Here is a 17,906-nt window from a genome sequence, read left to right on the forward strand (position 1 = left end):
TCACAATCCAATCCCACACTCAGTGCTTGTTTCCCGAGTCCAATCATGATGGTCCACCATGTGAAGCTGCTCCATGAATGCCAACATCAATTTTAAATTGTTTCTTTCCATGGCACACAGCAGGACTGGCAGCAGAGATTACTGTTCAGATTCTCAGTTCATGAAATACTACAGGATCAGCTGCGTTGTGTTCATAATGCTCACCCCAAGACTGGTGAGCAGTGCAGGATTCATGCTTTCAGGCAGAGATGGCAGGAGCAAAGTTTACAGGGGTGGTTGAAAAATGGCACGAAATGCAGTCAGAAGCCATTGGAATTATGGGATGAAGAAAACTGCATCATGGAGAGGGATCCCACCCCCATGATGCACTGTGATCCATTTCCAGAACTCCTAGCAGGAGAAAGTGGCAATATGCACAGTGGGATAGCTAGCCACAATGCCCTGCTCTCTCTGTCAGTACTAGAGCACCAACTGTGGATGCATTCTGCTGACACAAGGAGCGTTGTGTAAACATGCAAGTGATGTAATTACAGTGGTTTATGATCATTGACTTAACTTAAGTTAACTTAACTCTGTAGTGCAGACATGGCCTAAGTGAGCATTCTTAAGATTCAAATGACTATTCACAGAAAATATTTTAATAAAGTGTGTTTTAACCACATTTGCACCCCATTTGTGTTTGCTTTCCATGCGCAGTTGATTATTATCTGTACTACAATTGCACTTAGGAGCCCCAGTCATGGAAGAGGACCCCATTGTGCAAGGTGCTGTACAGACAGTCTTTTGCATGAATGTTTGCAGAAAATAAAATTACAAAGTTACATGGATGAGTATTTGCAAAAAAAAAAAAAAAAAAGGAAAAAAGCACCGCAATTTTTGCATTTGCATGTACCAGAATGCTGTCAGCTTATCAGTCAGGGAACAGAAACAGCACAATGTGATTCAGCTAACCAATCACAGTCAGGCCAGTAGACAATCCTGAACACACCCATTCCTGCATGCAGTCCATTTGGAGTCAAAGGAAGTGCATGTGGCAGTAAGTTCACAGGCTCAGCCCCACCATAATTCAAACCGCAAGTATGGAACACTCAGAACCATGTGAACAATCTACAGAGCTTTAAATAAGCCATCAGAAATTTAATCAGAGGAGTTCTCATGATGAATAGATTTGAGGAAATCATCCTTGTAGACACTTCACAAGCGTAAAGAGACTAAATACATCTAATAAGTTTTTGGTTGTGAATGATTTGCTTTGTTCTAGCAATTATTTTCACTATATAATCTCTTATTCTCTTTCCTCTTATCTTTCCTTTAATGTTACTTGGTGTCTCCCATTTGTGTCAAGTATCAGAGGGGTAGACGTGTTAGTCTGCATCTGTAAAAGCGGCAAAGAGTCCCGTGGCACCTTATAGACTAACAGACGTATTGGAGCATAAGCTTTCATGGGTGAATACCCACTTCGTCGGATCCATTTGTGTGTCTTTCTCACTGTTTTATGTTCATGGTAAATCAATACAAATATTCAGACACTTAAACATCTCATTAAAATCTGCTTGTGGTTTTCTCTACCCAGGCTCAATAGCACCAATCTGTTCAATAGCTCATAATATGAAAGCTTCATCAAACTTCTAACTATTGTTAACTTATTGTTGTGGACTGTTTCCAGGCTCTGCTATATTGTTAGAGTCACAGGAGGGATTTTGCCCCCCAGCCGAGACTAAGTAGCCAAGACTAAGCAGCCGAGACTCCTTGGAAAGAAAAGCCACTGGAGAGAGAGATATCAGATCCTGTGGTAGGTCCTCCTGGCACAGGGGGAAGAGAAGAAGAATGGGAAAGACCCCTGGGCCCCTGCAGAAAAGCAAGAAAGGGAGCAGAATATGAATGTGGAACTTACCTAGAACTGTTGCATTGTGTTTAAAGAAAAAAATATGCTCTGCAGGAAGGGCTGGAAAAGCCTCTGGGCGTGGTATTAATCTTTCCCGGGCTGGGGCGACAGGTCAGCTGCCCTACGTTTAGGTTAGGGAAGCAAAACTTACAATAGTACCCTCAATTAGGTCATGCTATCACTTTAAATGTCCTACCAATCTCTGTGCTCTCAGTCGCTTCCTGCCGTACGAAAAGCATTCTTTAACCAGTGTGGTACGTAGGACAGAGAGCTTCACTGAGTCACCTGGAAAGAGAGTGCAATTTGGAGACAGCATTTACATGCTTATGAACTTTATTTGTTTCATCTTGTTTGTGAGATATATATACCCATTTCCTAGAATATTTAGGACATCCATGTCCAATTTATGACAATTATAATCACAGGGTGCCACAACCTTCACAGTGATTAAAAGGGATTTAAAAAAAAAAATTAAGCGATTGGAGCAGCTCATCCGAATGGGAGAAGGTGGTGAATGAGCACAACAGGGTGAGGGTCACAGGGGAGGTCTTTAATGGATCCAGGACCTATACCACTAAGTGCTTTGGGGGAGAATTTCCACGGCACACAATGGGGCTAGATGCCCAGCTCCCAGTGACTTTAATTGTGAGCCCAAATTTGCCTTTTAAAAGCTGCCCTTTAAAATAAGCCTGCCACTTCACAGGCAACCATTGAAATGAATCCATAGCGGACACAGCAGGATGATCGCTGCTCACAGCAGGTGATGTTAAGGAAGGCGTCTGAAGGACTGATGGCGGTTGTGATTGATGGGCAGAGTGTCTTAATGGGAGCTGCACACTCAGCCTTTAGCTACCGCTCTTGGTGACTCATCCTGGATGTTGTTTTCATCTGTGGAGGCCTAAGAGGTTGCGAACTTTCCTTGAGGACACGACTCTCAGCCCAGTCCTTCGTGAACTGCTCCTTTGCCATATGTAGGATAGCCTGCTGCTACATGCCAGTGCAGCATGGGGCAGCTCACGCCTGTGGTGGAGCTGGTCAGCATGAGTATTACGGCTATGCTCCATGGGCTGGAGAGACCCTACTGTCGTGTCATAAATTTACAGGTGATCGTGCCTTGGTGCTGGAGGGTACGTAGTTTGACAGATGCCCGCGTCCAAGTCTGCCCTCCTCCAAACAAACCTTAACACTGCTCTTTAAAGGTTTTTTTCCCCCATGTATTACTATTGTTGCCATTCACATCCACTCCTGTTCTCATGCCATAACTCCCTCTTCAGTTTGTTCCTTTTTAATTTATTTTGTTTTGTTTTGTTTGGGGAAAGTTTCATTGTTATTTTGGTAGAGACAATTGGACCCTTTATATTGCTGCTGCTAATAGTAAATAAATAAATAAACAGAAATAATAGCAATAATAATCATTAATAAACATGTGGCCCTCTACAAGTGGAGCCAGGAGGAGAAGTGATGCAGTAGCAGGGCTAGATTGGGCATAATGTCCATGGAGACCATAATGTGCTCAAGAATGCTGGCAGGAGAGCTCTCAGTGACCCTCTTTTCCCTTGTTCTACAGAGACTGGCTGCTCTCTCCTCCGAGCCGTTCTCCAGCCTGCAGCCAAAAGGTCTGGTGCACAAGGAGGCAGGGCAATGGCCCCCAAAGCAGCTAGACTAGCACTACCCGCCATGCTGGCCGCTCTTGCCCCTGGGAACCCAGCCATGCAACGTCTGGGTGTACCTCTCCTAATTCCATATTTTGGCTCTTCCTGTGCAGAGCTAACACGAGAGTGCTGATCACCTGTATGATCCTCTCTGAGCACAAACTGGCTCGACAGATACTATAACAGAAGCTGTTGCCATCATCAACATGAATTGGGCACTGTCTCTGTTGAAGAACTAGTTGGTGTGGGCTTCACTGGCACCATCTTGCATGCTCATGATAAGCGGATACAATCTGGTTTGTATTATCATTGTATGTATAAGAGTCAGCGTCTAAATACGAGGCTAAAGCAGCAGCACTTAAGGCATGAATTAAACTCCCAAATGGAAATTTAGAGTCAAGGTTTTCACTCTGTCCTTAGTTAATCCTGCTGTTGTTAGGCACAGGTGAGTCTCCCATCAGTGTGTTACAATCTTCTAGCAAGAAGGTAAGTGAGGGCAAGCCCATTTGTCTTGACTCTGAATTAATATCCTTGGTGTTACTTTAATGTTAGCCCTCGGGTATAGTGATTGTACAGAGCCATGAATATAGGTAATAGAATACCGCTTTCTACACTATAATGGTAAAGGACATCCACTACTGGATATACAGCACTAGGTTCCTATAGCCCTTCCAGAAACTCTGAGGCAAAAATACAGTGTGCTATACTCAGGCTAGTAAGTGTTTACAGTACAGGTAACCCTGTTTACCAGTGAGGACAACGGATGGTGGGAAGTATATCTGGGGGTGCAGAGATACACCCATGTATCCTTCACCTAGGGGACAAGCAGCAGTGCTGGCTGTTTAATGCTGGGAGAAACAATTTGGGTGAGCTAACCTTCCTGAGACAGGAGAATGTCTCATGAGTTAAGTTAAGGGCACTCTCCTAGGACTTGGGAGACCTGGTTTCAAGCCCCTGCTCTGTCACAGACTTCCTGTGTCACCTTGTCGAGTCACTTAGTCCTTTTGTCTCAGTTCCCCCCTTTAAGATGGGGATAAAAGCACTTTCCTACTTCATGGTGGTGCTCTGAGGTTAAAGATTGTAAGATCTTGGCAGAAGGTTAAACTAGAGGACCCTTGCAGTCCCTTCTAACCCTATGATTCTAAGAAGCTCAGATACTGGTGTAATAGGGGCCATATAAACAGACAGCAAGAAATTATTAGCAGGCTAACTGAATGGTTTGTACGCATTTGATGGTTTCTGACCTGTTGCAATATCTCCATATTGTTTTAGGCACTGCCAGCTGTAAAGCAATTGGGTTTAGGTTCATAAATTTCACTGTGATTATATAGGTATATAACTATATAAAAGAAAACAATTAAAGGATCAGATTTCTTTGTCCTTTCTTGTGGTGAGCAACACTTCACTCTGCAAGCAGTTCTGCTGGTGTCAAAGGGCCTACTCGGAATAAATATTACTCATTCTGAGAAACGATGGCAGAATCTGTCAGTTTGGGTTTTAGGCTCAAGATTTTCAATGCCATCTATGGAAAGCCAATTCCCACTAATTTTAAGGACAATGTGTGTCCAGCTGCTTTTGGCAGCTTTGAAGTCATGAAGAGGAGTTAGGTATAGGAAGTGGTCCATGAGAAGTCCTCTCTGTTAAGCTATGGTCTGCTCTAAACAACCACACACACCACAAACTCTTGCTCTCTTGTTTTCAGTATAGATATGGGTATTGTGAAGTCCTGAGTTCTAATCCTCGTTCTGGCACTGACTCTTTCTTTGGCTTGGGGCAAGATGCCAAGCCCAAAGCGTGTCTGGTTTCTGTGGATCCATACATAGGCAGGGGTAAAGGCACAAAAACTTCCGAATCCTGTGCTGAGGGTCAGCCGAGGTACGCTCTGGGCTCATGCTGGCAAATCAAAGGAAGTGGGATCCTGGACAGTGCATAATGGAGGCTGGGGCTAGGCCTCCCGAAACCTCTGCTAATGCTCCCTGCCACAGCCCTGGGGCCAGGCCATGGCGGGACTCAAAGCTCCTCTGGCTGGTCCGGGGCTCAGGGCTGCTCCAGGCACTGCCGGGCTGGGGCTCGGAGCTGCGCCAGGTGCCGGCCGGAGTTCTGAGCTGCACTGGTGGGCCGGCTGGTGAGAGCTGGGAGCCAGAAGGGTCAGAGTGGGGGTAGGGCCTCAGGCGGAAGAGGTGAGGCAGGGAGCTAGCCTCCCCGAACAGGGGGTCCACGCGCCACCCAGGAGCAGGATGAAGCTGAAATGAGACAGCCAGTGCAACTCCACCCTGTCAAAGAGTAGAGGCGGTTCTGCTCCAGGGTCCACTCTCACTGTAGTGACCCACTTCTCCACAAAGCACTGAGCTGTAGGTACTACCTAGCCTTTCATCCCTCTGCCTTAGTTGTCCCATCTGCAACATGGGGTGGTTAGCCGCTATCTGCCTCACAGGGATGCTATGCAGATTAGATCATGTTTGTCAGATCCCTTTGAATGACCGAATGTGCTATGTAAGTGCTAAGCAATATCATTATCCAACCAAAACGCCCTTATGAAGCATTAAAAGTGGCTTATACTTCTGTTTAAAAGAACTACTATTTTAAAATTGCCATCATCTCCAATTTTACAGTACCTGTTTGGAGTTTCTAAAAGCAAGTTTGCACAATTCCTGTTTCTTAATGCAGCAGAGGAGAGAGTACTAACAGAAAATGTATTCCTTTCCTTCTTCCTTGTCCCATCCCTCTTCCAGATTTCCTCTGAGAAAGCATTTTGGTTCATAAACTCCATTATTCTCCTCAGCACACAGCCTCCCATGCAATTCACAGCTCTGAAAACGTTTTCGCCAATAAGAATATCAGTGTGCTTTACCTAGTATTACATTCTTCCCACTTCTTTGCTACGGAACAGTGAAACCACCCAATAAGATACAGTAACTTAAATCCTTGAGCTTCCTGAACACATTTTGCATAATGGAAACTCAGAACAAAGCTTCATGTGCTGATTACTAGGCTTGCCTGAAGCTAAAGATTGTCCCTTCTATCCCCCCAGTATAAATGAAAGTGTCTAGAAAACTTTGCTTAAGACCTTTTAAAAATGAAGAAAGCAATACACATAGTGGACCAAACCATGCCTTCAATTAGAGCTTTACAACACTGCTGTGGAAGGTGGTGTTGTTTCCTTGGTGTTAAGGGCAGGTTTTGACCCAAGAGCACGGCTATTTTCAGTTGTTCGAATGTCTTTACCAGTCGAGGGTGTAGAGCACTCTCCCATTCATTCTCTATCTGTGAACCATGTGTTTTCTCTGCAGCACTTAGGAAGAAGACCCCACCAGCCCAAACATTTAGTAAAAATCACTCCTCTCTGGCAGGTTAATGCATCAGTGACTTATACAGGTTGAATGAGAAGAGATGAAATATTCCTTTCCTGACCATGTACGCTTCAGATACTGCTAATATATCTGGACAGCCAGAGCCACAGTCACTGTACATCGCAGTGGTCCAACACTGAATTCTTGAAAGTCATCTCTTTTGCTAATGTTTGCATGTTATTTATTTTAAAAAACCTTTGATAAATCTCTGCTTTGTTCAAATAAATGATTTCCCATTTTCATTAAGAGGACATATACTTTCTGGCTCTCTTGGCTTCAGAATAAGGTAGATAAGGTTGATTTTGGTTCTAAGCAGGATTTTAACCTTGCTATATTTGGCTTTGTGTACTGGCCAAGAAATTAGCTGATCAGAGGCACCAGCAATGGTGGTAACCGAATGCTGTTCCTGCTAAAGGGCTGAATTCTTTCTTCGTCAAGGTGGTGTCAGCACCTGCTAGTTTATACTAGTTTCATGCTAGATCAGAAAGCAAAAGGTCAAAGTGGAACAAAAAAGTAGATGAGACATTGTCCATGTTCCCAGGCAACGTCATTTCCTAATTAAAATTAGTATACACTTGCCTTGCAAGAGCTTAGTCATGGCTGTGTAAGCCAGTCTAGGAGCTGTGCTGGAATTAGTTTGAGAAAAAGATATAAAAACCATTAAATATATATTCTGCATGTGAGTTCATGCATTCACTAAATAGGATAAACAAAGATAGCATAATACTTTCCTGTAAAACAGCCTGGCCATCCAAACACTAGTCCAGTGAATGGTTCCAGTTACACTAATGCCAAAATTTTAAAACTACTACAATTACGAAACTAGTGAACTTTAACAGGAGTTTTGCAATTTTCAGAGAGTTATCCAAACAAAGATGCATCTCTTACAGAAGGGCATGTAACAGTAGGTTGAAAAAAATGCTATCTGACCATTTTTGAGCAAACCGAATTTTCAGTTTCATGGAATTTCAGTTTTACAATGAAATAAAGAAACATTTTTTTGTTATTGTTTTGGGGGGGTTGTTGGAAAACTAATTTCAACCACAATGAACATTTCCCAGGAAAACTTTCATTCACATCAAATAAATTTTTCAATGATAAATGGGTTTGATAAAATAAGAATTTCCACGCCTGTAATATGCAACTAGAGATGGGAAGACTTCCATTTTCTTCAATAACCTTTGGATCAGACCTCAAGGGGAGAAATTCTGGTGTTAGATATAACCTGTGTAATTGCAGAGTAACTCCGTTAACTTCAATGGGAGCTGCTGCAGGCTCTGCATTTTTAGAAATCAGGCCACTTAAAGAGCTAATATGGACTAACTTTAAGTTCTCATTTTTGAAAATTCTTGGCCTCAGGGACTGCATAAGATGCAAGACAGTGGAGGAGAGTGGAAAATCAGATCTAATGAGTCTAGGAGAAGAAATCCATGGTTTTTTTATTTTCAATTATCAATAATAATTCAGTCACCTTTTATATTAATGGTACATAGTTTGTACAGAGCTAATAAACTATTAAAATTGGAAAACAGTAACCAAGAGGAGTAAACCTACCATTTCAAAGTTAACAATTGGAGGGAGTTTTTAACCAATGTTTTTCTAAACAAAAAAATTAAAAGCTTGAAAAATTTCTTTGAAATTGATATTTCCACCAAAAAAAATCAATTTCAGTTAAACCCTGTTTTCTCACACAGAAGGTTTAATTAGAAATTTTCTGACTAGCTCTGCACACTGATATTTCTATTTTTATATACAGCTTTTTTCGGCAGAAAATACTCACTGGAATAAAAGTCCTTTCCAGTCGCCATACTCTTTGAGATAGTGCACAACTATAAGTTAAAAAGCTTCATATACACACATCAAAATGGTTCTGATGATTTACATGAGTGAAGCTTGGTTAGTTTGTTGTGTCATCTCAACCTCAAAAGGTGTGTGTGTGTATATATATATATTTTAGGGCTGTCAAGCGATTAAAAAAATCCATTGTGATTAATCACATGATTAAAAAAAGCAATCGCGATTAATCGTGCAATTAATCACACTGTTAAACAATACTAGAATATCCTTTATTCAAATATTTTTGGATAAAGGATTTTCTACATTTTCAAATATATTGATTTAAATTACAATGCAGGATATAATGTGTACAGTGCTCACTTTATATTTGATTACAAGTATATTTTTGATTACAAGTATTTGCACTATAAAAAACAAAATAAATAGTATTTTTCAATTCACCTAATACAAGTACTGTAGTGCAATCTCTTTATCATGAAAGTTGAACTTACATAGTATAATTATGTACATAAGAATGGCCATACTGGGGCAGCCCAAAGGTCCATCTAGCCCAGTATCCTGTCTTTCAACCGTGGCCAATGCCAGGTTGCCCCAGAGGGAATGAACAAAGGAGGGAATCATCAAGTGATCCATTCCCTGTCTTCGATTACCAGCTTCTGCCAAACAGAGGCTAGAGACACCATCCCTGTCCATCCTGGCTAATAGTCATTGATGAACCTAGTCTCCATTAATTTATCTAGTTCTTTTTTTAACCCTGTTATAGTCTTGGCCTTCACAACATCCTCTGGCAAAGAGTTCCACAGACTGTGCGTTGTGTGAAGAAATACTTCTTTTTGTTTGTTTTAAACCTGCTGCCCATTAATTTTATTTAGTGGCCCCTAGTTCTTTTGTTATGAGGAATAAATAACACTTCCTTATTTATTTTCTCACCACCAGTCATGATTATATAGACCTGTATCATACCCCCTTAGTCGACTCTTTTCCATGCTGAAAACTCCCAATCTTATTAATCTCTCCTCATACGGAAGCCGTTCCATACCCCTAATCATCTTTGTAAAATTTTAGAGCCTGCAAGTCCACTCAGTCCTACTTCAAGGTTCAGCCAATTGCTCAGACAATGTCACCTGAAAGTGAGAACAAGCATTCATAGAATCATAGAATCATAGAATATAAGGGTTGGAAGGGACCTCAGGAGGTCATCTAGTCCAACCCCCTGCTCAAAGCAGGACCAATCCCCAACTAAATTATCCCAGCCAGGGCTTTGTCAAGCCTGACCTTAAAAACCTCTAAGGAAGGAGATTCCACCACCTCCCTAGGTAACACATTCCAGTGCTTCACCACCCTCGTAGTGAAATTTTTTTCCTAATATCCAACCTAAATTTCCCCCACTGCAACTTGAGACCATTAATCCTTGTTCTGTCATCTCGTACCACTGAGAACAGCCTAGATCCATCCTATTTGGAACCCCCTTTCAGGTAGTTGAAGGCTGCTATCAAATCCCCCCTCACTCTTCTCTCCTGCAGACTAAATAAGCCCAGTTCCCTCAGCCTCTCCTCATAAGTCATGTGCTCCAGCCCCCTAATCATTTTTGTTGCCCTCGGCTGGACTCTCTCCAAATTGTCTATATCCTTTCTGCAGTGGGAGGCCCAAAACTGGACACAGTACTCCAGATGAGGCCTCACCAATACCAAATAGGTTCTCATGGCACTGTTGTAGCCGGTGTCGTAAGATATTTATGAGCCAGATATGCTAAAGATTTGTATGTCCCTTCATGCTTCAACCACCATTCCAGGGGACATGCATCCATGCTGATGACAGGTTCTGCTCAATAACAATCCAAAACAGTGCGGACTGATGCATGTTCATTTTCATTATCCGAGTCAGATGCCACCAGCAGAAGGTTGATTTTCTTTTTTGGTGGTTCAGGTTCTGTAGTTTTTGTATCGGAGTGTTGCTCTTTTAAAACTTCTGAAAGAATGCTCCACACATCATCCCTCTCAGATTTTGGAAGACACTTCAAATTCTTACACCTTGGGTCAAGGGCTGTAGCTATCTTTAGAAATCTCACATTGGTACCTTGTTTGCATTTGTGAAATCTGCAGTGAAAGTGTTCTTAAAATGAACAATATGTGCTGGGTCATCATCTGAGACTGCTATAACATGAAATACATGGCAGAATGCAGGTAAAACAGAGCAGTGGACATACAGTTCTCCTCCCAAGGAGTTCAGTCACAAATTTAATTAATGCATTGCTCTTTTAACAAGCGTCATCAACATGGAAGCATGTCCTGTGGAATGGTGGCTGAAGCAGGAAGGGGCATACAAATGTTTAGCATACCTGGCAAGTAAATACCTTGCAATTCCAGGCACAAAAGTGCCATGCAAATGCCTGTTCTCACTTTCTGGTGACATAAATAAGAAGACAGCAACATTATCTCCTGTTTGTCTTTAGTGATTGGCTGAACAAGAAGTAGGACTGAGTGGACTTGTAGGCTCTGAAGATTTACATTGTTTTGTTTTTGAGTGCAGTTATGTAACAAAAACAATGTACACTTCTAAGTTGCACTTTCACGACAAAGGGATTGCACTTCAGTACTTCTATGAGGTGAATTGAAAAATACTATTTTTTATTTATCATTTTTACAGTGCAAATACTTGTAATCAAAAATAATAAACACTTTGATTTTAGTTACAACACAGAATACAATATATATGAAAATGTAGAAAAACATCCAAAATATTTAATAAATTTCAATGTGTATTCTATTGTTTAACAATGCAATTAAAACTGTGATTAATTGCGATTAATTTTTTTAGTCATGATTACTTTTTTTGAGTTAATTGTGTGAATTAACTGCAATTAATCGACAGCCCAGAGAGAGAAAGAAAGTTCCTCCTCTGCCTTGGTGGGTCCTACGCTTATTGGCAGATTTGTTCACCTCAGAGATTCACGGCAACCCTCAGTTTGGCCCCTTTTGCTAGTGGCTCAAACCTGCCGTTCACTCAGCTAACCTCATCACTGTCCAGCATGGGGGAAAGGAAGGAGAACAATTCCCACAGTCTATGCTGGTCCACCTAGTGGGCCAGGGACCTTCCCCTCTGGTGGGACCCAAAGTCCAGGTCAACTCCTCCTGTATCCAATAGGGAGTTGGGGGGGATGGGGGGAACCCGGGCCCGCCCTCTACTCCGGGTTCCAGCCCAGGGCCCTGTGGATCACAGCTGTCTACAGTGTTTCGTGTAACAGCTGTGTGACAGCTACAACTCCCTGGGCTACTTCCCCATGGCCTCCTCCCAACACCTTCTGTATCCTCACCACAGGACCTTCCTCCTGATGCCAGATAGCATTTGTACTCCTCAGTCCTCCAGCAGCACGCCCCTCACTGACTGAAGTGAGGTCCTTTTTAAACCAGGTGCCCTGATTAGCCAGCCTGTCCTAATTGATTCTAGCAGCTTCTTAATTGGCTCTAGGTGTCCTAATTAGCCTGTCTGCCTTAATTGGTTCCAGCAAGTTCCTGATTGTTCTGGAACTGCCCCATTACCTTACCCAGGGGAAAGGGACCTGCTTAACCTGGGGCTAATATATCTGCCTTCTCTCAGTCCCCCGGAATCATTTGGCTTCCAGGTCATGTGGATCCTCCCCTTAGGCTGGGAGGAGGTCTTTAGCCATGGGCGGGCTTCTGCCTGCCCACTTCCTGGATCCCAATAGGATCACTCTCCTGTAGCCATCTGGTCACTGTCACTATATATAGATTATAACTGTGATTAATCACCATTACTTTTTTTGAGTTAATTGCATGAGTTAACAGCAATTAATCGACAGCCCATATATAAATTCCCTTTGTTATATATTTGACCCATAACTTAACCATTAAAAGAAGTGTTTTGAAATTAAGACCCTTTATAAAATGTCTATTGTCTATATTTCAGATCTCTGCCCTCATGATTTTTTTGGGGGGTGGGGAGTGTCAAGAAGGTGGGGACACAACCTGCTTTCGTGTTAAAGCTTTTAAACGTATTTATTTCAGAGGACAGTTCTGCCATGGCTTAGTATCCACTCAGGATCCTGAGCAGGTCACTTAGTCCTCTGTGCACTTCACTCTCCTCCATCTGGAAAACAGGGATAGTATTTCCCTACCTCTGTAAAACACTTTGAGATCTACAGCTGTAGAATGCTGTAAAGGTGCGACATCAGAACCTTGCAATGCTGACAGAGGGGTTACAGTAATCTCATGAGTCTGGTGTGTACATTCTAGCTCAAAGAATACTATGTGAAGTCTTAAATGAAAACCACTTTCACATTGACCATTAACATCATTGTGAAATATATGTACAGATATGAAGTAAGGAGTATCACACATACACACTGAAAATATGGTTGTTTTTTCTTTAAATCCCTCTCAGTCCTGGGTACCCCAAGAACCATCAGAAACGGTGCTCTTATTAATAGTTATCCTGGCTGGCTGCAGTGTAACACCGCAGGTGACTGAGCCAACCAGAAGAATTTATGTTAGTTCTTTTGTATAGCACAATCGAAGGCCCCAGTCCTGCAATGACTCACACCAGGGTTATGCAATGTCGCTGAAGCGGATGGGGCTACTCGCAGTGTGTAAAGTTAAGCACGTGTGTAAATCTTTGCAGAATCGGGCTCCAACTGTTTTAAAGTAACAGTGGTGTGGGAACTTTCTTACACTTAAAAATATTTCCTGCCCGTTGTGTCACAGCCATTATATTATCTGCCAGTATCAATGTGAAATCTAAGTATCTGGAGGGGGTAGAGCAGCTGTGGGAGTTCTGCAGTGGTGTACATATAGCAAAGTGAAACAATTAAAGGGCCGATCCAATGCCCACTGAAGTCAACAGACAGGCTCCTGATGATTTCAATGGGCATTGGAGCAGGCCCTAAGTGCTAGGAGAACACGTTCTCATGCTTGTGGCAACAGACACCTGTTATTGACACAATTTGGAAATCCTAACAACTGTGGCAAAAAGCCATCCAAACCCAAGCCCCAGCCTCAGGCAGTGTTCCCCCAGTGGCTTCAGACCAGTAGTAAATCACTGCAGAGCACAGACATCTCAAAGAGAATCAGAGAATATACATAGTAGTAAAAGCCTTTGCGGAGGCATTACATAATGATAATCAGTTCAGGAAGCCTATGCTTTCATCATTGGAAACAAAATGAAATTTCAAAGCCACAAAGCAAAGCAGGAAGAAACAGAAGAATGAAGGCTCTGGAAAAGTAAATGGCAAATGGTGTAATTCAGCTTCAATCTGTGGTGGGGTATTTGGGTATGAAAACCTCGTTTCTGGGAAAAAGAGTAACATAAATGGAGAAAGAGAAATACAATCTATAAACAAATTTCAGTATCCGCGTCCATGGGTGCTAGCACTGGGCCAGATCACTCCACTGAATTCCATGCACGGATGTGCCCGTGCTACAGCACTGCCTTCCCCGAGTGGGTAGGGGATATGGCCAGCAAGACATGAGAACAGGGCTTAAAAGATGAGCATGGTCCCCCTCTCCTTGTCATCCTGATTTGCAGCCAGAAGCGACATCCACTCTTCTGCACCATCCCTCTGTGCTGGTGCTAGAGTCCAGGGAAAGTGGGATAATAATACTACATAGCTCCTCTGTAGCACTTTTCATCCATCGCTCCATAGCACTGCCAGGGAGCTAGCTGGGGGTGTGGAAAATAGAGCTGTGCTGTATTCTGGGAGCTGAGCCGTGTGCTCCCCATAGGACCCATCCCCAACAGAGCAAAAGCAAACACACACAAGTGCCTCTCTAGATGGGGATAACAGGGCCCTGTCTTGTTGCGTACGGAAGATTTTTAAAGCCCGGATCTCACATTAGACAGTGACCCTTTAAGAAGGCTAGAAGACAGAGCATTGAAAACATTCCCTTCCTCCTCCTCCATTATAAACCTTTTTTTAACCTAACTGAAGGATTAGATATCAGCACCCAGGTTTGTGATGCATTGCGTCATCGACATAATGAATCCCTCATTTCCCTCTTTTCCACTTCAGTCAAGCTCTATCAAATGCCCTCAAACCATTACTGTAACAGTGTGATGACAGTTTAATTAGATCAGGACTTTGCAAGAGGAAGAATCCTGGAAGCAGAGACAGTTATGGATTACAGTCTGAGCCTTCACTACCTACCTCTCTTCCAGCCCACCTACATCAAGTGCTACCTCAGGGATGCCAGGAGAGAAAGACATTTCCCCACACACACACACAGATAATGTATCCCGTTTGAGGGTTATCAGTTAATCTAAATGACAGGGGTTACAGTGTCAGCCATTCTTTCTGTCTCCATATTTCTGAGAACCAGAATACTGCTTTTTACATTCCAGGAAGGCATTCTCGGAATGAGCGGTCAAAAATGGTAATGCAGAGACACCTGGGGTGAAATCCTGACCCCAGGGAAGTCAATGGCAAAACTCCCAGTAACTTCAGTGAGGCCGGGAGTTCAGCCCTGGGATTTTCATAAAGAACAGAAGAATACATTCGATGGGGAGGCCACTATTTTAAGAATATTTATAACCAGTAAGCCTGTAGTGCCATTCAGCTGAGCGTCTCAGAGAACTTGACCATCATTCACAGACTCCAAGGCCAGAAGGGACTGTTACGATCAGCTAGTCGACCGCCTGTATAATACAGGCCAGAGAACTTCCCCCCAAAAAATTCCTAGAGCAGATCTTTTAGAAAAAAACATCAGATCTTGATTGAAAAATTGCTAGTGATGGAGAATCCACAATGACCTTTGGTAAATTGTTCCAATTGTCCATTGATTAATTCAGGCTTGCAGCACTACCTCTGAAGGAGCTATCATTATGTCCATTTTACAGGTATGTAAATTGAGGCACAGAGGATGGAATTCACAAGGGGGACTTAGTAGTTGCAATGCTGAGCACTGTAGTCCTTAACTTTTACATTCCTGTGACACAGCCTTGGCAAAGGGTCCCCTGTTCTTTGCAAACATTTCTCACCTCAGACCTGAGGAACTCACTACACCAAACATGTCTAGCAGGATATTTATCTATAAAAAGTAACATGCACGGTATCTACAAGAAGCTCATAACTTGTCAAGATTCATATACTTGGTGAGACGCTTGTACAGGAATAGTGTATTTATACTGAAAGTACACTTTATGGACCTGGAGTAGAAATTGATCACCAGGAGATGGTATATCTGAGTGATGGCCTGTTTGGGTAAGAGGGGGACTTGTCATCCCAACCTGTTTGGCCTGGTGATGCAATGCAGGCCTCTACTGTTTAGTCTTGCACTATACTAAGACTTTGAATGGGAAACCATCAGAGGCTATGAAAAACAATCAAAACCACTTAACGGCAAAGAAGAAACTTAAGAAGGGGGTTTGCCCTATCTGTGAATAGAAACAAAATGCCGTTTCAATATGACAGACTAGGGAGAAGCACTCTTTATCCTTTCAGTAAGGAAACCTCTTGTGAAGCAGGGGTCCTTCATTAATGTTTGGATCCTGGTTCTTGTGAAACTAGCTAGCTCTGCAACAGAAAACTTTCGGCAGGAAACCTATTTTATTAGATAGAAAATGTGACTATTAATAAGTGTATACCCCGGTTCATGTTTTATGATTTTGTTTTTGGTTGTAACCATTTGTTTTCATCACTCTCTCTTGTTTCTGGCTCAATCTTTATTCTCTGTTAACTAAATCTACTTTTGTTTTATTATAAGTGATCACAAGTGCTGTGCAGTTTAAGGTAAAACTGGAAAACTGAGGCACACTACACCTCTGGGGGCAGAGAAGCTGTAATCTGAGAGTAGCTAGTTCAGGAGCTGGCTATCAGGAGGGAATTATTCAAAGGGATAGAAGTGCACCTATTGTTAACCTGCAAGGCAGAGGAAAGAGTGTGAGTGGCTGAAGGGCTGGCAGCATCAGAGAGCTGACAACCAGCTACCACTGGCAGCAGGGTGCAATAAGGTGACCCACAGTCCTGGGTGCCCCTAGAACCATCAAAGTGCCTTGCCACCAAGTGGGATTCACGATCTGGAGTTAGGCGTCCAGACTCCCTATACAATGCATGGGGAGAGATAGGTGCCTAAAAGTGGGATTCACAAAAACCTGCAATCTGAGCAGGGAGCCACTTAACCTAGCCAAAAGGAAGTGTCAAAGAGAGGGGTAGGCCTGAAGTCCCACCCCAGAACAAGAGAGACAGGTGTCTATCTCTGCTTGATATTCCCAGCCACAATGCCTTTCCTGGAGTTAGGCACCTAAACCAGAGCAACTGAGGTGCTGGGCCTCCCTGCCCCAATAACTTTTAGCCCACCGGTTAGAGCACTCACTTGGGATGGAGGAGACCCAGGTTCAATTCCCCTCTCTGCCTGATGTGCAGAAGGGATTGAACATGGGCGTCCTCTCTCCACGAGAAGACCGCAACAGTGGATCAGGCGCATATAGACAACCTTCTAGTACTCCGCGGCTGTGAAGCTGGATGAGGGCTGCAGCAGGAGGGAGGCCCCTGATTGTCTTGGATCTCCTTGCCACTGGGTCAGGGTTTTCCTCCTGTCAAGTTTTGTGTGGTTACCACTTGCGCACCAGTTTCCCCATGTTAAAAGATTTCATGCGCAGGTCTCTCTCTCCTAGGAGGGTGCCCTAACCCCCAGGCTATGGCAGAGCTCTCTCCTGTCGAAGCTTTTCCACTTTGTACAACTTCATAAATATGAGCGAGAGAGACACCGGCTCTATGTGCTGGTGGGTAGCGCAATCACCTGGGACGCAGGAGACCCAGGGACCAGTCCTCTGCCGCCAATGAATATTACTTATTTATACACAGTGGAACGGCTTCAACAGGGGAAATTGAAACAGCCCTGCCTCAGGGTACCCTATCACTCAGGGGCAAGGGCACGCCTTAGGAGAGGGGAGACCCAAATTCAATCCCTTCTCCAAGGCAGCCAGAGGGGGAAATTTAACATGGGTATCCCATATCTTGGGTGAGTGCCCCTAACCTAAAGATTTATTAGTGGGGGAAGGGAAGCACTACCTCCTCCTCTGGCCATTCTGCATGGGATTAGATGTTCTCTTAGCACATCAATCAGCTTGGGCCTCAAAGGCAAGTTAGGTGTGGGAATGCCTCATTTGAGAATCCCGCCATGGCTTAGGAGTTCAGCTCCTGCGTGGTGTCAGGACTGAGGCAGCTGCGTGCACGCCCAGTCACCAAAATTTAATTTTCCACCATTAAAG

General features: G+C 43.3%; 1 long non-coding RNA gene across 1 annotated transcript in view; it reads right to left on the bottom strand.

The window, feature by feature from the left end:
* The window catches only part of LOC122465541, a 31,862-nt gene that overhangs the window by 6,964 nt on the left and 6,992 nt on the right, over positions 1–17,906 (bottom strand). The gene's annotated exons all lie outside the window — the stretch shown is intronic.

This window comes from Chelonia mydas, chromosome 4 (genome assembly GCF_015237465.2).
Source record: "Chelonia mydas isolate rCheMyd1 chromosome 4, rCheMyd1.pri.v2, whole genome shotgun sequence".
Taxonomy (NCBI): Eukaryota; Metazoa; Chordata; order Testudines; family Cheloniidae; genus Chelonia; species Chelonia mydas.